The sequence below is a fragment of the Diabrotica undecimpunctata genome, chromosome 2, assembly GCF_040954645.1.
Source record: "Diabrotica undecimpunctata isolate CICGRU chromosome 2, icDiaUnde3, whole genome shotgun sequence".
NCBI classification, from domain to species: domain Eukaryota; kingdom Metazoa; phylum Arthropoda; class Insecta; order Coleoptera; family Chrysomelidae; genus Diabrotica; species Diabrotica undecimpunctata.
The window spans coordinates 67,284,746-67,305,726 of NC_092804.1; the positions used below are offsets into that span (position 1 = coordinate 67,284,746).

At 34.1% G+C, this 20,981-nt stretch overlaps 1 non-coding gene across 1 annotated transcript; it reads right to left on the reverse strand.

The window, feature by feature from the left end:
• Positions 1–8,975: 8,975 nt before the first annotated feature.
• On the reverse strand, positions 8,976–9,049 carry TRNAI-AAU (transfer RNA isoleucine (anticodon AAU)). Its single transcript has one exon. It is a non-coding gene; the product is annotated as a tRNA-Ile (tRNA).
• Between the last annotated feature and the right edge of the window lie 11,932 nt (positions 9,050–20,981).

Sequence of the window (20,981 nt, forward strand, 5' to 3'; positions counted from 1 at the left end):
GGCGGGGATATTCGGAAAACACACCCAGTACCGTTTGTTAAAAATTTGAAAACCAAATTACAACATATTAGATATTTTGACGATTGCAAAGAAACAATTAGAAACCATTTGAAAGAAGGAGCAGCGTTATGGTATGAAAGCAAGGAAGATGAGTTTGAAAATTGGACAGATTTTGAAAATAAATTTCTCAACTATTTCTGGGGGAAAAATAAACAGAGAGAAATCAACCAAGAGCTACAGAATGGAAAATATCACGAAAAAATGGGAATATCTGAAGAAAGATATGCTTTGCAGATATATAACAATTCAAAATATCTAGAATACAAATATTCTACCGAACAGCTGGTAGAAATGATCAGCAGACATTTTGAGGAAACGTTGGAAGATCACGTGATTTTGAGAAATTATCAAGATATTGATAGTTTGTGCCAATTCCTTCAATTAAAAGAAGCGAAAAGAAAGGAAATGAGAAATAGAAGACAACATGACCAATATAATGGAGCGGAAAGAAGGTATTCATCAAATTATGACCAGAGAAACCGACATCCCAGATCAACAAACGAATATAGGCCGAGAAATTATAATAATTACAATAGACAACAAAATTACGATAACCGGAATGATACACAAAATAGAACAAATGAAAATCACAACAGGAATAGAGATGCACAAAATCCTCCGAATCAGAATACTAACGAACAAAGGGACGATAGAAATAACCAGAGTTTCCAACAACAAAATAGAAGGGAGATGAATCATGTAGCAATAGGAAACGACAGACAAATTTCTAATTCTAATCTAATATTTTTAGATGCATTTATAAAACATAAAGCGATTAAAATTGTGATTGATTCTGGATCGGAGATATCGCTAATCAATAAAAAACTAGTAAAAGAATTAAATTTGGACAGATTTGTGTATAAGATTCCTAGGGTTGATTTAGTGGGTGCAAACAATAAAAATTTGACGACAGTAAACGAAGGCTTGGGAGTACAGATAAGAGTGGGAAACAAATTCCATATTATGAAATGTGTGGTGATTGAAGATTTAAATCATGATATGATAGCGGGAATTGATGAATTGAGGAAAAAAGATATCACCATAAATTTTTCGGAAAATAAACTGGAAATCAGAGCAGAACCAGACAACACAGGAGAAGAAAAGCAAACAGATAGGAAAACAAATTCTGGAAGGATCAATGCACAGGAAAAACGCAAAGAAATCGATATGACTGTAGAGGATAAACCGAAAATACAAGAACAAGATCTAACAGAAAAGAAAAAGAGAAGGAAGAAAAAGAAGAAGAGTTCGAAAAGAAAGCAGGAAAATAAGATGGAGACCAGAGAAAAACAGGAAATAGAAGGTACAGAAGAATTGTTGGCAACCGACGATAAAACAGAATGGAAGCAGGAAGAAAAAGAAGGTATCATCAGAAAAATGAAAGGAATAGAAACATGGTGCTCGGAATACCAAAGGGAATTAGAGGATAAAAATAAAACAGAAGAAAAAATGGCACTGATGGACGAGAATCCAGAATTTCGTGAAGAAGTATTATGGACAGTGAACACATGTGAACAAAAGGTAGATGAAAGAAAAATAAATTGTAGAAAAAACATGGAGAAGGAAATAGAGAAGATTGTAGGAAACCATGGAGATTTTGTTAATAAAGTAAATCAAGTGGTTAAAAATTATGAACTTTCTTCTAAGGGAAAATACTTGGAAAAATTTAAAACGAAAATATATCCAATCCCGTATAAAGACAGGCAATATACGGGGTATTTTAACATTCACGACATTTGTCAGTATCATAAGTAGATTTTAATAACATAGTGAAATAATTTGATCCTAGAAAACTTTTGTCATTTTTAAAATTTAACAAAGAGTTTTCGGCAGATCAAATGGCGGGGATTTGTTATGATATGTAAAATCAAGAAAAATATTGGTTTGTTTAAAAATATTTCAAAGTTCAAAAACATTAAAATAATTCAGATAAGTAGGATAATATCCAACAAACATTTCGGAGAAGGAAAGTTATTAAATCCTTGAATTACCTGTACCAAACAAAATGTAAGCTTTACATCAATCATTTCTTTGTTACACTTGAGTGACCCGCATAAGTTTAAGTGAAACAAAAGACAAATTGAAACGGGTTTTTACAAATACATTAGTGTAGTGATTAAAGACAATAGAGGATTATAGAAAGAGGTTTTTGTTAGTTTTTAAGATTTATAGAAAAATAGTATTTGTAAATAAGTTTTAGGAAATTTATAATTATAGGTAAAAATTTGTTTGTTATCGAAATGAAGAAATGGGGGAATTGTGACGAGTTGTGATTGGCGGAGATTGAAAAAGGTGGGATAAGTGTGTGGGAGAACGTTTAGCGAGATTGAGGAGAGAAAAAAGATATGGGCAGTTGGTTTTCCAAGTCTGTAAGAGGAACAGGGATTGTTCTCTGGCTGTTCCTGAAATGTAGCAAGCAGTAGTGTTGAATGTTGGTGAGTTTTTGTGGAGTTAGTGTATCTGACAGGAGCTGAAGCAGCAAAATATTGTAAGTCATATTTCTCTACTTATATTCCAAGAGTCACTGTTCAGGCCAACGAGAGATTCAGTTTATCGTAAAGAGAAGATATTCCAAGAGTCATTTTTCACTCGGGCCAACGAGAGATTCAGTTTATCGAGAGGAGAAAAGGCTATCATAATTTGAATGATTTGTGCTTTTGAAGGAGATCATTAAGGACGATATACTTGCAACAATCGGTGTAAGATTGCTGATTACATAGGGAGCGGTTTGAGAGGAGATAATACAGTCTATAAGGAACAAGGATTTGGACCACTCATCATCAGAGAGAGATATTTTGTTTTCTGCAGTTTTTCTTTTATTGATAACACAATTTTTACACTTAATTTAGAAAGGATATAAATATTTTGATTAGGAGAGTTAGAATAGTTCGGAATTTTGAGATTTCAATTAATATTGTTTGTACCATTTAATTTGATTATTCTCGTATGTAGAACAAAATTTTTGAGAATCATTATATGAGATTTGTTTATTGAAAACTTTTGAGTGTGAATTATTTCATTATTTTATTTCAAAATATAGTGTTAGATCATATGTGTTTTTTATTATTCCGGTATTCTCTGGACCTTACCTTTCACATGTAATAGCATAGATATTGAAGCACGAATTTAACCCTGAGATAAAAGAATTAAAAATTGTGATAGAGTCATAATCATATCATTTAAATAATTTTAATTAATCAAAAAAATTAATTAGCTAATTATTGCTTGGCGCACCAAGACTTTAAATATCACAATAATATATATATATACAAGGATTTCCACAGTTTTCACTGTATTCCTTCACTCAACCGTTTTCTTCAATTTTTCCTGTTTAGCCAGTCCCCTTCCTGTAGGTGTCTTCTACTCATTGCTTCGTCCACCTCATGTCTGAAAGATCTTCGGGGTCTGCCTCTCTTTCTTCTTCCTATCGGCCTCCACTCTGTTATTCTATTTATCCACCGATTTTGGTCTGCTCTTCTGACATGTCCGTACCAGGTTAACCTCTTCTGTTCGATGTAGTCTATTATGTCGGAGTTCATTCCCATTCTCCTCTTAATCTCCATGTTATTTATTATATCTCTTCTTGTTACTCTGCAGATTCTCCTTAGGAATTCCATCTCTGTTGCTCTTATTTTGTTTTTGGTTTTCTTATTTATTGTCCAATTTTCACACTCATAAGTGAGGATACTTCTTGTCATGGTATTATATATTTTTTTCTTTGTTTTCATGCTGATATTTTTATCCCATAGTACCAGGTTCAATTTTCGTATGCAGTCTCTTGTTTGTCCTAGTCTATTTTGTATATCTTCCTCCGTTGTTCCTTTGTTTGATATTATGAAACCTAAATACTTATACTTGTCTGTTCCTTTGATTTGTTTACCTTCGTCTATTTCCAGCTGTTTTATTTCTGTATTCTCCGTTGTTAGGTATTCAGTTTTCTTTAGGTTTATTTCCATCCCATTCTTTGTATATTCCTGCTCCAGTTTTCTCATCATAAAACTGAGGTCATCCTCGTCTTGTGCGATCACTATTTGGTCGTCAGCAAAACTTAGCGTATATAGATATTCGTTCCTTACTGGTATACCCATTCCTTCGCACTTTCTTTTCCATGGTTTCAGGGTTTTTTCCAGGAATATTTTGAACAGGGTGGGGGATGTGGAGCAACCCTGTAGTAGTCCCTTTGTCGTCCTAAATGGACTGCATATTCTATTGCCCGTTTTGATAGCTACTTCGTTATTCTTGTAGAGTGCTTTTACCGCGTTTATTAATCTTCGTGGAACTTCGATGTCTTCCATTGCTTCCCATAGCTTGGTTCTAGGTATTGAGTCATATGCCTTCTTAAGATCAACAAAAGCCAGATGGACGGATCTATTTTTGGCCATTCTTTTTTCTATTAGTTGTTTGACCGTGTAAATGTGATCTAAGCATGTTTTCCCCGCTGTGAAACCTGCCTGGTCTTCTCCGATTTTATCTTGTATATATATTTCTAATTTTTCCTTTATGGTCTTTCCATACAGTCTGCCTATAGACGATATAATGCTGATTCCCCGATAGTTTTCGCAGTTTTTTCTATTTCCTTTCTTGTATATTGATGTCATATATGCTTGGGTCCATTCTGCCGGTAAGTCTTCTCCATTCAGTGCTCTCTCAAACATTTGATGTATCATACGGAATAACTTTTCCGATCCGTTTTTTATCAATTCATTTGGTATTCCGCCGGGACCTTCTGCTTTTTTGTTCTTTAGAGTTTTGATCGTTGTTTTTACCTCTGCTAGGCTTAATTCGATTTCGTCATGTGTGTAGATTTCTATTCCGTCTATTTCTGATTGTTTGAATTCAGGGGGTCTTCGGTTAGCAATTTTTTATAGTATTCTTGCCATTCGTTTTCTTTGATTTGACCGATCTTGATTTTCTCTGTCTTATTTCTTTGGAGCGAGTTTAAGATGCGCCATGACTCTGAATTTCTCGTTCCTCCTATGTGCTGTTCTATCTCTGTGCATGTTTTTTCCCATCTTTCATTTTTTTCATTTGCTACTTTTCTTTTCACTTCTTTATTTTTTTTTTCTGTATAGTTCCAAGTCCTCATAGTTTTTTGTGTTCAGGTATTTTATATGAAGTTCTTTTTTCTCTTTTATGCATGCTAGTGTGTCTTCGGTTAATTTCGTAGTTTGGTGGGTGTATTTTTGGTCCACTTCTCCAAGAGATTCTAGGGCTGCTGTCTTCATGCAGGTTTTTATGTGTTCGTATGTTTGTTCTAATGATTCATACCGAAACTCCTCTAGCTTTTGGTCCAATCTTCGCTTATATAGGTCTTTTATTGAGTCTTCTTCTAATAAATTGATTTTGAATTTCTTTTCTTGTGTTGAGCACGTATTGGCAGGTGTAGCCGGAGCCGTAACTTGGTCAGACTCTCCCTGGGTCGGTTTCTGTTGGGTCCATATGAAGGGGAATTCCATCCAAGCGATTACTAGTTTGTGATCTGTGCCGCATTCTGCGCCTCGCTTTACTCTCACGTCTTTTATTTTTATCGAGCATTCGTGGTTTACTATAACATAATCAATAATAGACCTCAATTTTCTTGTTTCTTGTTCCAAGTGTATTTGTGTATGTCTTTATGTTTGTAGAAGCCGTTTGTGATCTTTAAGTTGTTTATTTCGCATAGCTCAATCAATCTCTCTCCGTTATCGTTCATTATATCTTCTCCAAATCTACCAACTGTTCTGTCGTTTTCTTTTCTTCCTGTTCTTCCATTTAGGTCACCGGCGATAATTATTTCTTGGTTCTTCTTTCTCTTTTCGATTTCTTCTTGCAGTTGTTCTATGAATTGTTCTTTTTCTGCAATTGAGCTGTCTTCTGTTGGACCGTATACTGCTAGTAAGGTAATTTGTCTTCCGTATACTTTTAAGTTAAGCTTGGCAATTTTTTCGTTTATTGGTTCCCAGTTTTCGATTGCGTGTTCCCAATACAATACTATTTTCAACTGTCTAAAACGTTTGTATATTTAAAGCTTTTTCGCACTGTTATTGGTATTAAAGAAACTACAATAAAAACATAGCCAAATAAGTGCATTTTGGGTTTGCTGTTGAAGGAAAAAGGGGAGGTGACTAAGTATTAGTAAACTAAGTAAAATATTAACATAGGATTTAAGTCACCTGCCTCCGATACTTACAGTACGTGCTGCCTTTTCAAAGAATAAATCAAAAGTGCACCTGCACAGTCTGCTGAAAGGCGCAGCTAATGGTTGAAAAGCAGATTCATTCAAGAAGCGCAAAGGCGTTTTATAATTTCATGGAAATAGATGTTTCTCATTCTGTTAACTTTTACTTTGATCTTTATCAAATTTAACCACAACCGAAAAGTCCAATTCAAGAAGCTTATTACGCAGACAATTTTGGTTTTATACCTTTAGTATTACTTATCTAAACACTCAAAACCACATGTTCTACATTTGAACAGAGCATCAGGTAGGAAAAGAGCATGTGGAATATCATCGGCTCTCTTTAACTATTTGAAAGAAGCTAATTTTTAGTGCTGTTCTCTACTAAGGTTGTTTAGCGATGGTTGTGTTTCTTAAAATAAAAATAATAACACTGATTCGTTTTTTGGAAACACACAAAATATCAATCCAAGGGATGTTATTGTATTTCGCTGTACGTGGACATAGTTTACCCGCCGACCATGCTTTTAGAAGAGTAAAAAAGGAGTTGCGAAAAAAACCCATAATTTCAATTTAACGGGAATACCATGACATCTACAGTAGTATAGGTAAGGTAAGAGCACTAGGAGAAGATTGACGACTTCTTGATACTAAGAAGATGTGAATACTTTAAGGACATCCAATCAATTAGTGAAATGAAGAGAATTGAAATATGCTGCCAGACACAAGAAGAAATTGAAAACCTCCGAAAAAAGGAAAAAGGAAAGTCTTACAAAAATATTGTGTTGGTAAGAGGCTTGAAAAACAACAAGTATGAAGGAAAAGAGTCTTTTATATCTTTGAGAAAGAAAGGGAAAAATAATCTTTAACAAGTGAGACTGGAAGAACTCACACTTCCTCATGTGTTAACCAAAGAAAAGACAAAGATGTTCACAAACTTTTGAAAAAAATGTTTTTCTGACCCACGCTTTGGTTGGTACAAGAGTTTTATTTTTGATTAACCCACTGCAATAGCTGCTGGTGAGGAGCAGAAAGTAATGAGTTACTGTCTCCACGATGAGTGCTGTGACTTCCATATTTAAAAAAACTGTTTGTTGCATTAACTACCTATTATGACAATGTTTGTCACTTAGGTAAGGCCTATAATATTATTTTATAAAAATAAAAGTTTATTCAGAAAACCATTGTTCCTTTACTTTATTGCTTCGCTTTTTTACTTTATTTACAGGCAAATCATCTTATTTCCAAAACATTTTACATGCAACACGACTTATTTTCACTGAGTTCGTGCAAAAGATCTTATTGCCAAAGTAAAATTAATTTTTAAACCATTTTTTAGCTACCCTAACTGAAATAAGTGTTTTAATCTCATGTTTGGAATCAATACTATTGCATAACGTTGATTAGAACTTTTTTCCTTTTTCAGAGCAAAGCTACAAGTTTTTAGCCCTCCCTGAAAAATTACTTATTTGTGACTTAAGCTTGTTTGTATCTTACGTCCTCATATTGAGTTTATTTTTTTTAAATAGTAATGAAAGCTTTTCTTATTAGTTTTTATTAGATTACCTAGTAAGTATCTACGAATGCCTCGCATAGAGAGAAAAAGAATTACAGTATACTAATCTTGTTCAAAGAGGGAGTTGTTAAAACAACCAATTTAAGGAGGTAATTGTGAGGTAGTGTCTAAGCTGATATTTGTCTTCCCCTTCAGGTTTTAATGTTACTAATAGTAATAAGTAAATTTCTGTTAAGTATTTAATATACGATTTTTTATTTATTATCTTTTCATTCTGAAACATATGTGCCATTTCCAGAATTGTGTCTTCCAGAATTGTGTTCCATTATGTTAAGCATCTACTATGCACCCATATTTCTTCGAATAACATTTGGTGCTTCTATTGTGTGATGGTATTGTGTTAGTTCCGTTACGTGGATACCACTGTGTGATCTAATGTCATACGAAAGGTAAGCTTACAAATTTGTTAAATTTGATATACCCTAACTTAATTACAAAATCCAAGATTCCACCATGGAAATTTTAGTAGAACAAAATTCAAGGGAAAACTTAGGTACCACCCTAAACAAAAGAGGTATCACAAAAAGCCTATCTAGTCGTGCTACATATTTTCTTGTTCCAATGTACAGTAAAAGGGCGAATGCGTTAAATTCCTAGAGTAGAGAATGGCTTACTTGCATTTTTGATCCTCTTCGTTATACTGGAGATAGTTTTGTTAAGATTATCCACCAAATATTCAGGTTTTTTACATTCAGATAGCACCATCCGTTCTTTTTACGATATCACCTTGTTGTTTATTATGGTGATTCGAATTGTTGGATAATGGTTCGATTATATTAAAAACTTAAGAAGAAGAATAAACATCGAATGCTACAGCAACCAGAATCTATATCAAATGGAGTAAGTGAAACTAAAAACCGATGTAAGATGTAAGGTAAATAGGTATATTCAAAATTTATTTTTGTACAGTGTTGTTACAGTGCTTCCTTAATTAAGCAATTTATTGGTGTGAATTTTACCCCAAAATATACAATCCCGAAATCACTTTTTTAACAAATTTCTAAACCAATGGTCCTTGGACATAGGCAACCAACAACTCATTTACAAATAATGTTAACTGTATCATAATTCTGAAATTGTATCGAAATTTCTTGCATACGATGATTTAACTAAAAATTTTAAAACAAGAATCAACAATAAAACAAAAACAAAAAAAATTGATTAGGAAAAAAACAAAAACTTTGGCCCATGGGGGGATCGAACCCACGACCTTCGCGTTATTAGCACGACGCTCTAACCAACTGAGCTAATGGGCCATTGACACATTTGGTTTAAATATAGTATCTAAGTGTATAGCAGAATTTTCTGAAACTGTTAGGGTAGGTTTAAATTAAAATAAATTATATTTATGTATATGAGTTTAAAACACAATTGATTGTAATAAAAATAACATTTTCAAAATTTTTGTTTTTTCGATTTTCACTGTGGAAATCGTTTTCAAAAAAGAGATTATATAAAAATATTCCAAAAATAATAACAAAAAGTTGTTTAACGGTCATAACCGTAATTAATTCATTAAACAATTTTCAATTTCAACCTTGTCTACTTAAGAAAGAAATGTTAACGTTTTCTTTTTCATGATGGTTCAATAGTACTCTAACCTTTTGAAAAACCGACCCGAGTCTGTTCTTTTTAAGAACTTTTTTTATTTCAGTTGGTCTGACTTGGCATAGATTTAGAAAGGACTGATTTTTAGGAAATTATTAACAAAAAATAGTTAAATTAATATTATTTTAATATCGGAGAGTGGTTCTTTAGCATAAAAAGTAATTATTTAAACAAACTAAACCCACTTTTTTTCGGATAATTAAATTTAAAAGTTCTTAAAAATCCACTGTCGCTAACAGTAGAAATTTTGAAAATTGCTTGAATAGTTGTTTAGCCATCAGAATGTGTAACTGTTCTTCTTAATGGTTCCCCAATTGAGTAAACATGAAGTAAACAGATCTTGATTATAGAATGTATTCTTATATTAAGGAAACTGAAGTCTAGCAGTTGAATTTTATATATGCAATAGAGTCTATACCACATTACGATAACGCTGTATTAACATAAGGAATGCTCGTTTCTGTTCAATTTGTGATTTACCTACATCAGTGAGTCTCTCCTGTCCCAGTGTAGCTATTTTGTGCTATTTTATTTTTGTTCTCTGTACCACATTCTAATACCTTTTTCTCATTTTTATTTGATTCCTTATGTAAACTTCGTCCGCTGTTATTCTTCTATATATTTTCTCTTTTCCGACTTTCTCATTTATGCCTCCAATGACTGTGTTGCTGTATATTCCTTATTTGGGTGCTTATCCTTTCGTAGAACTCTGTTTTGGTTTCTAAACCTTTATTTACAGTGGCAGCATGTACATGAATGATACTTATTTTGCTATACTTTCCTTTAACTCTCAAGTAACGTAATTGGTCCTATATTGGTTAAAAATCTACAACTGCTTTGTTTACTTTCTCGGACATCATGAACTCCACTCCACAATATGTCTTGGTCCCCCCTACTCTTGAACACTGTGTTCTTACCTATTTTTATCATGTCATTTCCCAATTGTTTCGTGTCTTGCAGCGCAAGGATGTCTATTGTGTAAGTTTCCGTAAGGAAGAAAATCTTCCATGGCCTAAGTTTCTGAAAGCTTTCTATTCATAAGCACATCTCACATTACATGTCACTATTTTAATATTTTCTTGGATTATTGCGTTTCTTTTGTGCTTATTTTTCCTTTTTCCATGGTCGTATTCCTTTTCATTGCCATTTCGGTACCACACCTCCCCAGTTGTTTTTCTTGTACTGGTTTTTGGCAATTTTACTCTGGTATTTTATTTTAGTTGTTATTTTTCTTTATTACATATCCATTCTTTCCCATTCACAATCAACTTCTTATAGCCTATTTTTGTCTGTTTTCCTTTACTTTTTTCTTCTTTTGCTATTTTAACTATTTCTTTCTGTAGTTCCTTTTCTTTTAATGTCAGATCATTATTTATGTAGATGAGATGTTTATGGTACTTCAAATTACTTTACTTATTTAATATCTTAATTTTATATGTGAAGGTTTTTGTTTCTATATCGTAGACTGTTTCTCCTATTTTTATTGCGTTCCTCAGTTTTATTTGCGCCTGCAGACTTGTAATCTGGATGTTTCCATGCTTTCTTTTAGTGTTTTATCATTATTTGTTTCTATTTTCAAACCCGATATAATCAAACTTTTCTTTTTACTTGTTTTCTTCAGTGGTTCCATTCTGCCTTTTAATTATTTCACATCTTTCTTAATTTTCTGTTTCCTTCCTTTATTTCTTTTAGTTTACTAATTTCTATTAGTTCTTTCCTTATTCGCTTTATTTCAATCATCATTTCATTTTTATTGCATCATTTTAATCATGACATCCTCTTTCTCTCCTTTTCTCTTCTTATCACTTTTAGAAGGAATTCGCTTTGTCATTTCATTTCTTCTAAAATATTCGCCCTAGCCTCTTCTCTCGCGTTTCGTTTCTTCATCTGTATGTATTTCGCTTCCTGTTCTCTGTCAGTTCCATTGATTTTCCTATTTTAATAAAACTTTTAAATTATAAGAAACAATATAATATAACATAATAATTGGGACTTAATATAAAAGAGTATTGGAGGGATGCCGGTTTTCAACATCCCTTCACGAAGAGTCTTGTATGCTAACAGTGTCTCTTTCAGCGGTTTGTACTTGCTGTAAGTCCAATTGTTCCGCTAGCCTTCGAATACTCAGTAATAGAAACTTAAATGGACTCTTAAATGTATTTAGTCTGGCCTGTTGAATAGATTAATATAGTGAAATAAAACAATAACTTGTTTAGCTAGAACTGTAATTGAAAAAGGGCAAGAAATAGAAACTTATAAACTGCGAGTGAATAACTAATCGTAAGGAACCTAATTAGAAAATTACAGTTTACGAACGAAAACACCATAACACTTCACATTACGGGTTCCCGATATATTGCGTAACTTGCGATTGCGAACGTGGAGAAAAACTCTCCGAAACTTGAAAAGTAGGTCTAAACCCTACAACTATTGCTAATTCACTGGCTTCCCCTAGCCACTCCGAAATAATTGTCTATGCATTTTGAAGGATCTACCGGTTTAAGGTCAATATGGGCGGAGATTAACATTCTAAGAAATAAGTCAATGCAGGCAAGGAATTTATTTAGGTAACAGATGCGGCGGAAATATTTTTATTTTGTTTTAAAATAGAATTATTTGGTTGGAGATTATTGTTCTCCAACAAGTATAGTAGGATATAAGTAATGTAAGATGTAAGTAGAATAATTATTATGGGTTGGAAAAGGAAAAGGCCTCTCAGGCCATTTCTTTTTTTGCGAAGGGAGTAATGTAATGTAAACATAGCAAGGAAGTAAAGAAGGAAAAATTAAGAGGTAATTAGCCTAGTAAAGAGTAATAATTATTTAAGTAATTATTATATATTCCAAATTAATAAAGAATAAATTCGACACAGTTTAACGTATACATTTCAAATTAAAAACAAAACAATTGACCCAGTTTAACACAAGCCTGAATGTTTAAAAAATTACGACACTTAGACCTTGTTGGAAATTAATACAAGGTACGAATTGTTAAACAAGTGGGAAGAATTGAGCTGACTAAGAAGTTTTACATAGCGTGATCCAGTTTAACACATGGAATAGATGGCATATTCAGCGAATACATAAAAAACAAGCAGAAGTTGGTCAGACAGTGCAGTAAGAGCGCGGCGTCCGAGAGTGGCCCCACGCCAGGGGGGACTAGTGGAAAGTTGGCACTCTAGACGCTTCACGCCATAGTGTGGAGATCGGACGATACGCAGCCAGTGGACGCGCTATTTAACTCGACGGGATAGTGTGACGTATAAGTGTCGGCAACTGGAGATTCGAAGGTTCGCAATCTCAAATCCCTGTAGGACTGGAGGCGTATTCACTAGCTAGAGCCTAGATACGCGAAGGTAACTAAGATCTATATACTAACCCAAGGTATATCTAATGATACGGAATTGTCCGACCTTTAATTCCTTGCCTGTCTCTTCTCGTCTCCCTTCGCGCACATTTTGGTCATAACTGATATTTTGTAGTGTACAGTCTAGTTAATACATTGTAAACTCGAAATTTGTTTTTGTTATTCCTAGCCGTTACAGGTCGAGACTAGAAGAGATACACATTTCGCTTATGCAGTGCTCCGGCTTATAACGTAAGCCCATAGCCTCTCACTCTTTGCAGGACCTGAGACCGAGAAGTCCTTAATTCCCTTCTTTCCAAAAATTTCCCTACCCTCTTGTAAATCCGCGAGGGCGGAACCAGTCAGTCCAGACTAGTGGAACCAGTAAGCCTTGTCCCGCTCGCAGGGATAAGTATCCCCTAAGAATTGTAGAGGCATTGATAAGGAGATTGAGACAGACGTCTTCTACAATGGTGGCAGCCTTTATCAGAGTGGAGACAATTCATTAGAGGGGCTTATTAGATTTATTTACAGCTTCAATCCTAAATTATCACACCTAACCCCCCCCCCCCCAATTTATTAAAATATCAATTATTATTTATTATTTTAATTTAATTTAATTCTACTCGAACTTTAATCTAATTTATTCTAAGGCCGGATCTGGATTTTTGTCATAAAATTATGTTGCTTTTAGTTTTTAACTTAATTTCTTATCGGTGCTAATTCAGTTCTTATATACCAAAAAAACGCCTAGGAATGACTAAGCGGTTCGACCCCTCGGACTTAACCCTTTGCGAACGGATTTAATTATTTTAAAATTTTTTCAGTTTCATTTCAGACCACTAGCGAATGACAACAGTACATTACAATAGAAAAAAAAAGAAGTAAAAAAGTTACTTTTGATAAAATTTAAAAAAACAATTCGACTTTTCTGTTAAGCAAATTTTCTCAAACAAATTCGTCGGAAACAAGCATAAGAACATTTCTAGCGGTGTACCAATATCATCGGTAACATTTGGACCACTGTGTAAAATTTGAATTTTAGACGATTCGTTTTTTTATTTTAGGATTTTTAGGATCATCATTTTATGACGTTTTTACCCACGTTACTTGAAGTGTAGGCGGCGGCGCTTGGTCTTCTAGATCTGAGTCATCGCTCTCCAACTGAACATCACCTACAACATGATCACTTTATTCGTACTCTATAAAATTTAGTTTCAGAAGATAGCTTGGTGACATCAAAATGCCGCTTTCCTAAAATCAAAGAAAAATTCTGATAATAAATGTTTTTTAAATTTTTATCACTGTGCCTACTTTATAATCATTATTACAAAAGAAAATGTACAAAACTTACCGACTATTTAAAAAGTTTGAGAAAAACTCCCAATTATTATAAGTCGAAGAAACAAATAGTAACGATTTTCGTATACAACGGTTATGATTAGCTTGCTAGACAAATTTACAGATTATTCTAGTTTCTAATCCCGAACTGAGAGAGGATACATTTTAACACCGAACTATGGTATGAGGTTCCGGCTAGCGCTTACTAGGCCACGATATAAAATTAAAATAATTGTGGTACTTTAAAATTACTGAAATAGTTCTATCATACTTGATTGATGTTGTTTCATTTATTCAGTACTATCACCTGTATTGTATATTTAAAAGCCTTAACACTAGAAAGTCGGGCTTAGCATACCTACCTAGAAAGCCCGAAGGGATCATTTTGGCCCCAAGTTCCTAAATCAATAAAAACCAAGTTTAGAATTAACTATTTATTTGGGAATAAACAAAAAATAAAAATAAACAAGAAAATAAAAAAGAAGTTTTAAGAAATTATATAAACTCTTGACGATAGAATTTGATTTAATTTTTTAGTTTCATTTTAAACATTTGGAACACCATACAGTTTGTAGTTTTTGGCATTTGCCACACATTGCCTTGTTACAGCCGTGGCACTCATTGGAAGTACGATTTCCTTTACAAAACATTTTTAACTGACATTTTTTTCTTTTTTGGCTAGTAACAGTGCTGGTGGTTGGTAAATCCGGTGGTGCTGGGTATAGTACCAGATTTCGGGAGGCAAGGTATGGAGCCCGTAATTCTTCACACAGCTGAAGAATAAACTTACGACGACTGATTTTACTTCCAGTAACTTTTTTATAAATAATCCATGCATTTATTGCTCCTAAGTCAAGAATGTTATAAAACACGTGCATTGGCCATCGTCTTGAAGCAACTTTTGTAGTATAAAGATGCGCCATTTGGTCCACTACATCAACCCCGTATTTTGTTTTATTATAAAAACTTACTGTTTGAGGAAGTTTTTTTCCATCGACGGCAACATCCACTGATTGATGTAATGAGCTCAACAAAAGCACATTTTTGTGACTCTTTCCTTGGTATGCAGTAAGTGTTATCTTTTCGTCGCTCTGGATTATATGGGTAACATATAATTCTCCATTTTTACTCTTTACGCTTAGAGGAACTACCTTTCTGTTGCGATTCAAAGTACCCACAAGACTTGTTGATTTTTTTTGCAACGCCTTGGCCAATTTTAACGATGTAAAGTAGTTATCTGTCGTAACATTTTTGCCCTTTCCCAGTTGATTTTCCATTAACCGCAAAACAACATGTTCACCAACACTTGTATCTTTCTTGCGTAGATGATCAGTGCCAGTATAAGGGTAACCATTTACAATATATTTTGATTCCACGCATGTCAAAAGCCAAAATTTTATGCCAAACTTATCCGGCTTATTTGATATGTACTGTGTGAACGGGCACCTGGCTTTAGAAGGCAGTAGTTGTTCGTCCACAGTAAGGTTTATTCCCGGTTTGTAACATGCACCACTATTTTCTATAAATCCATTCCAAACCGCAGAGGCTAGAGCAAATTTGTCGGTTTTCAATCGTTCAGATCTCGTTTGCTTTATGTCAAATCTGAGATATTTTATAATATCCTTGAATCTGTCTCGTGGCATAATTTGCCTAAAAAACTGAGGACCCCATACTGTTGACCACAAGCTGTTGGTTGGGAAATTTTTTGGCGCCGTAGACTCCTCTTGCGTACATAATAGCAAGGGCAGCCTCCAGTTCTTCCAAAGTTATAGTCCATGTGTCATTTTTCAAACATCGATGTGCTTCTGCAATAGTGCATTCTTTTATATGACGTAACATGCTGTCGTTGATTATTAGATGCCAAGCACTTACCACACAATTGTTCCTCACGTTCCTTTTTGCATACGACGTAGGACCTAATTCCTCTCGATAAATGTTGTGCTGAGCGCGGCGTCTTGTAATGAGCAAACATTCAATGAATATGAAGATACTAAAAATCATAAACCTACCAGGTACTGATCCAGAATCAATATCTTTCCACGTTGTTCCGTCTTTCGATTGTTCGGTGTCTCCGATTGAAATAGTTTTTCCTTGTTGACCTCTTTTTCTCTTGTGACTCGGCTTAGATGCACTTGGATTCACGATAAAATTAGCTGACTCGTGCTGTTGAGTTGTAGAAGCTGTGTTTACATAAATTGGTGAGTCTTGTACAATAAAACTTTCTAACTGCTCTGAAGCATCAGAGTCACCTGATACATTATTTTGTGGTGGTACGTATTGTTCATCGTCTGACTCATTATTTTCTGCAAATTCAGATTCACCTCCCGAAACATCTTCTTGTATTTCTTCAAGAAATTCAAGCTCTGATAGTCCACGACGAGACATCTTTACAGTCGTCTTGAATTTTCACAATTGAACGAATGTTTCAATATTCTAGAAACGAGAGTCAGCAGAACCTAATAAACCGCTCAATAAACAAAATACTTTCAAGGAACAAACAGTATGTAACAAAATACCTTCTAGGAATAAACGTACATAAACATAATTTTATCTATCCGACAGAAAGTTAAAAGAAATCGTCAAATTTCCGAGAAAACGATAATAATTAATATAGGGCCAGTTTGGCCCCTTCAGACTTCTATGGTAGGTTTGTTAGAAAATCCATTTAATAGATTTAGTAAACAATATTTTTTTGCGTTAAATAAGACTTTGTATCAAAATATTAAAAGTCATAAAATATGAAATTATTATTGTGTCAAATAAAAGAACTACAATAACTTCAAATCGCAACAGGGGCCACATTGGCCCCTCCGACTTTCTAGTGTTAACAGAGTGCCGTATAGATCATCGCTATATAAACATGATAAAATACATCTATCAAAATGGGACAGCAAGTGTGAAACTGGCATATAAAAAGACCAACGTATTTAAAATAAAACGGGGAGTGCGACAGGGAGACACAATTTCGCCAAAATTGTTTACAACATTATTAGAGCATATGTTTAAGAACGCAAATCTGAGTGAAAAAGGCATTAATGTCAATGGAGAAATGCTTAGTCATTTGAGGTTTGCTGACGATATTGTGCTTTTTGCTGACAGAATCGATGATGCAGTATCGCAAAATGGAGAAACTTTACCTAGCCTCCCTACAAGTAGGATTAAAAATCAACCACACAAAAACACAAATCATGACAAATCTTGTGTTAAGCGAAAAGATTTCAGTAAATGGCATGCATATTTAAGAAATCACCTCATATAAGTACTTAGGACATGAGATACGCATAGGAAGAGATAATCAAACGTGCGAACTAAGCCGCCGCATAGGACTCACTTGGGTGGCATTCGGCAAGCTAAGCTATGTTCTTAAATCAGAACTGCCTATGTGTCTTAAAAGAAAAGTCTTTAATCAGTGCGTGTTGTTAGTACTTACATATGGTGCAGAGACATTAACACTAACCAAGAAAGTAAGAAATAAAATTTGTGTTACCCAAAGAGCCATGGAACGATCGATGTTAGGCATTTCTCGTAGGGATCGGATCACGAACAAGGAAATAAGACGGAGAACAGAAGTGGCAGATGCCATAGAAAGAATTATGACTGATTGATTTAATGGAACTGGGCGGGGCACATAGCTAGAATGTCTCATAACAGATGGACACAGCGAATAATACAGTGGAGACCGAGACAAGAAGCACTTCGAAGTAGAGGTCGTCCACCAACAAGATGCTGTGATGACATAAAACGGATCGACAAAAATTGGATGCAAACAGCACAAAACAGAAATACATGGAAAAGACTGAGGGAGACCTATATCCAGCAGTGGATAGATCCGGGTTAAATGATGATGATGATCACCTGTATGCACTAACTTTTAAATACTTATTTTTGAACTTTTGAAACTGTTTAATTTTCCAACTTGTATTTTCCCAATTATTTAAAGTTTATTACAAAGCGAAAATTAACCGAACTACTGTTGCCACTTGCAGAACCGTCCCTGTAAATGCACTGAGAATGTCGTCGAAGTTGATAAGGTGTACTCGTTTATGTTCAATTATTGATGTTATACCTGCTTAGAGAGTCCCTCCTGTTCCAGTGTACTTCTCATGTAATTTTGGATAATTTTGAGTTTGCTAAAACCTCATTCTCTAGACGGTACTGTGACTGACAGCGTGAAAAATAGTATCAGTGCAGTAATGTTAGGGTAGCCTTCCTCTAGTTTATCTAGTTTATTTTCATAAATAAAACTTAACATTTATCTTGATGTGTCTTCCTTTAAATTTTTGTCAATTGAGAAAGCGTGATGCATGAAACTTTCTATTTCAATTTTAAATTCTTCAATGTTGAGATCGGCAGTGTAAATGTTTGTCAATTCTTCTGCTTTCATTTTTAAATCAATCATTTACTTGTATTTCTTCAGTTAGGAACTAGATTAAAAATCCAAACTTGCTGTTTATGTTGTCCAAAGGCTTAAGCCTGTCACTGATTTTCGTAATCATCAGCTCAAGATGTATTAAACAATTCCATTTTCCAGATACTGAAACGGTACGGTAACACTAATAACTAGATTGAAATAAAAAGCAATTTTCAGTTTTTATCAACACATGCAAACAACAGTGTACATAGGCTACAAGTGTAGCCGTCGACTACGTTGACTACGATGAATGTGTGTTTATTTAAGGAGTTTGCTAAAAGGTAAAAGGGGTAGAAGCAGTTTTGATGTTCGCCATTGTGTCACGGCCACACTGATTTCGATCCCCCGACACCTCTGCTGAGCGCTCAGGTTACTAATTCATGTCAGTATTAGGCAGAACAGTATAAAAAACATTCCACTCCAATCAGACCCCTGAGTTGTGTTAATTCTTGTGCCTCATTTTAATATATAGTTTCAGTGTAATTATTTGTGCAACAAAATAATAGGAACATATAAATAATTCAATATTATTTTAATCAAATAAAAGGCAGATATCGAGCACAGTTTTTTTTAAATCTTGCCTATTTTCTTAAATTATTTTCGCTTCTAGGGTATTTCGTCAAAATTGGGCTATCCAACAATATATGGAGAATGTTATAAACATTAAATGATATATGTTATGTTAATGTATCATATATTGTTGGATAGCCCAATTTTGACGAAATGCCCCTGAAGATGCTTTAGGAGCGAAAGCACTTGGGCAAGATTTAATAAAAAAACTTTGCTCGATGTCTGCCTTTTATTTGATTAAAATTCATTTATTCGAGCATTCAACCTTATATCACTTAATTTAATATTGTTTTTGTATTAACTTTTCAAATCTTGCCGCCCTCTAAAATCTGGCGCTCAGGGCACGTGTCCCCTCCTGCTACACCCTAGTTCCGGTCCTGCGTAAGACTGACGCATATTATTTTTTATTTTTTGTTGAAAGTTCGCCGACTCCTTCCTTATTTTTATTCACCTGACACGCTCTCTAGAATATTATACCACATCTTATATTTTGCAACGTCCTATATATTTAAATATGCACTTATGCATAACATTATATGCATTAATGATAAAATAATAATTAAAATTATAGTAATAGTGCCGTTTCGCTGTTTAGTAAGATGTTAATAATTAAATAATTAACTATTGTTATCGCAAAAAAATCAATTAAAGTTCATGTTGGCTTAAATTCGTTTGACCTCTTCACTGTACTCTATGTCAGTAAATTTGATTCCAAGGAAGTCCCTATTTAGTTCTCACGTTCTCCCACATTAAGGAAGAGGTAATTGAGATCTTTTTTATGTTCAGTTCATTGTTGTGCAATTTTCCTCACAATGGCGACCGAAATTGGAGTAAGTGAATACCAGCAAGAAGTTTTAAAGACGAGCGAAGAAACATTATGGTGGTTTGATTTATAGCAGGATCGGCTTTAAAAGTTTTTTATGAATTTCAGTAAGGTTTAATTTATTTTCGCACTATCATCATCATTTAATATTATTAAATAATAACCAAACGCGATATCTGAGAGATAATTTTCTATTACCATTCGCAATATATTCCCTATAAATGTTTAAAAATAAGGCAAGCACACCTACTTAAATTATATTTTATCGCACCCTAAAATTGTTGAAAATCTACTCTTCTGTTTTAAGATTTGTCTGGTTTCCATATTTCCATCAAACAGATTTAGCTTTGAACGTTTTATAATAATTGTATTCATAAGTTGCATCAAGAACTCATATTTTTAGTAGGATTAATATTTGGTCTATAGGTAGCCACCTTTTTCTAGAAAAAACCTCTCTTTATTTTTCTGTAATTTCTAGAAGTATGAAAGGTTTGGATCAGCAGCAAGATAATGAATTATTACGCTTATTTAGTGATTGGCACGGTTTAGAAAACATCAAAACAAAAATTTGTCATTTTAAAAATTGATAAAATATTATATCCCTAAGGTGAGTTTAGCCACCTACCTGGGGTAAAGAATCCATACTGGCTCACAGAACTGAAGATACAGCCTCGGATACCGGACGGAACTATCAGAAAACCTAAACACCCCATCACAAGAATCGCGTGCTGGAACATAACGTCGTGAATTGGAAGAGACCAGTAGATCATAATAGAAATGAACACAATATAGACATCTGCGCAATCTCCGAAACTAAGAAAAAAGGCCAAGGGACATCAAAATACGGAGAGTTTACACCCATATACAGTGGAAAAGCTAAACAAGAAAGAGCACATTCAGGAGTCGGAATTTTGCTGCTCTATAAATACACTCAAAGCATCGAAGATATCGAATACATTAACGATAGGTTATTAAGAATCTCTAAAAATGCCTAACATCACAACACACCTGATAAGCACATATGCCCCAGACATATCTAAGCCCACAGGAGAAACTGAAAATTTCTATCAGCAACTACAAAGCACCGTAG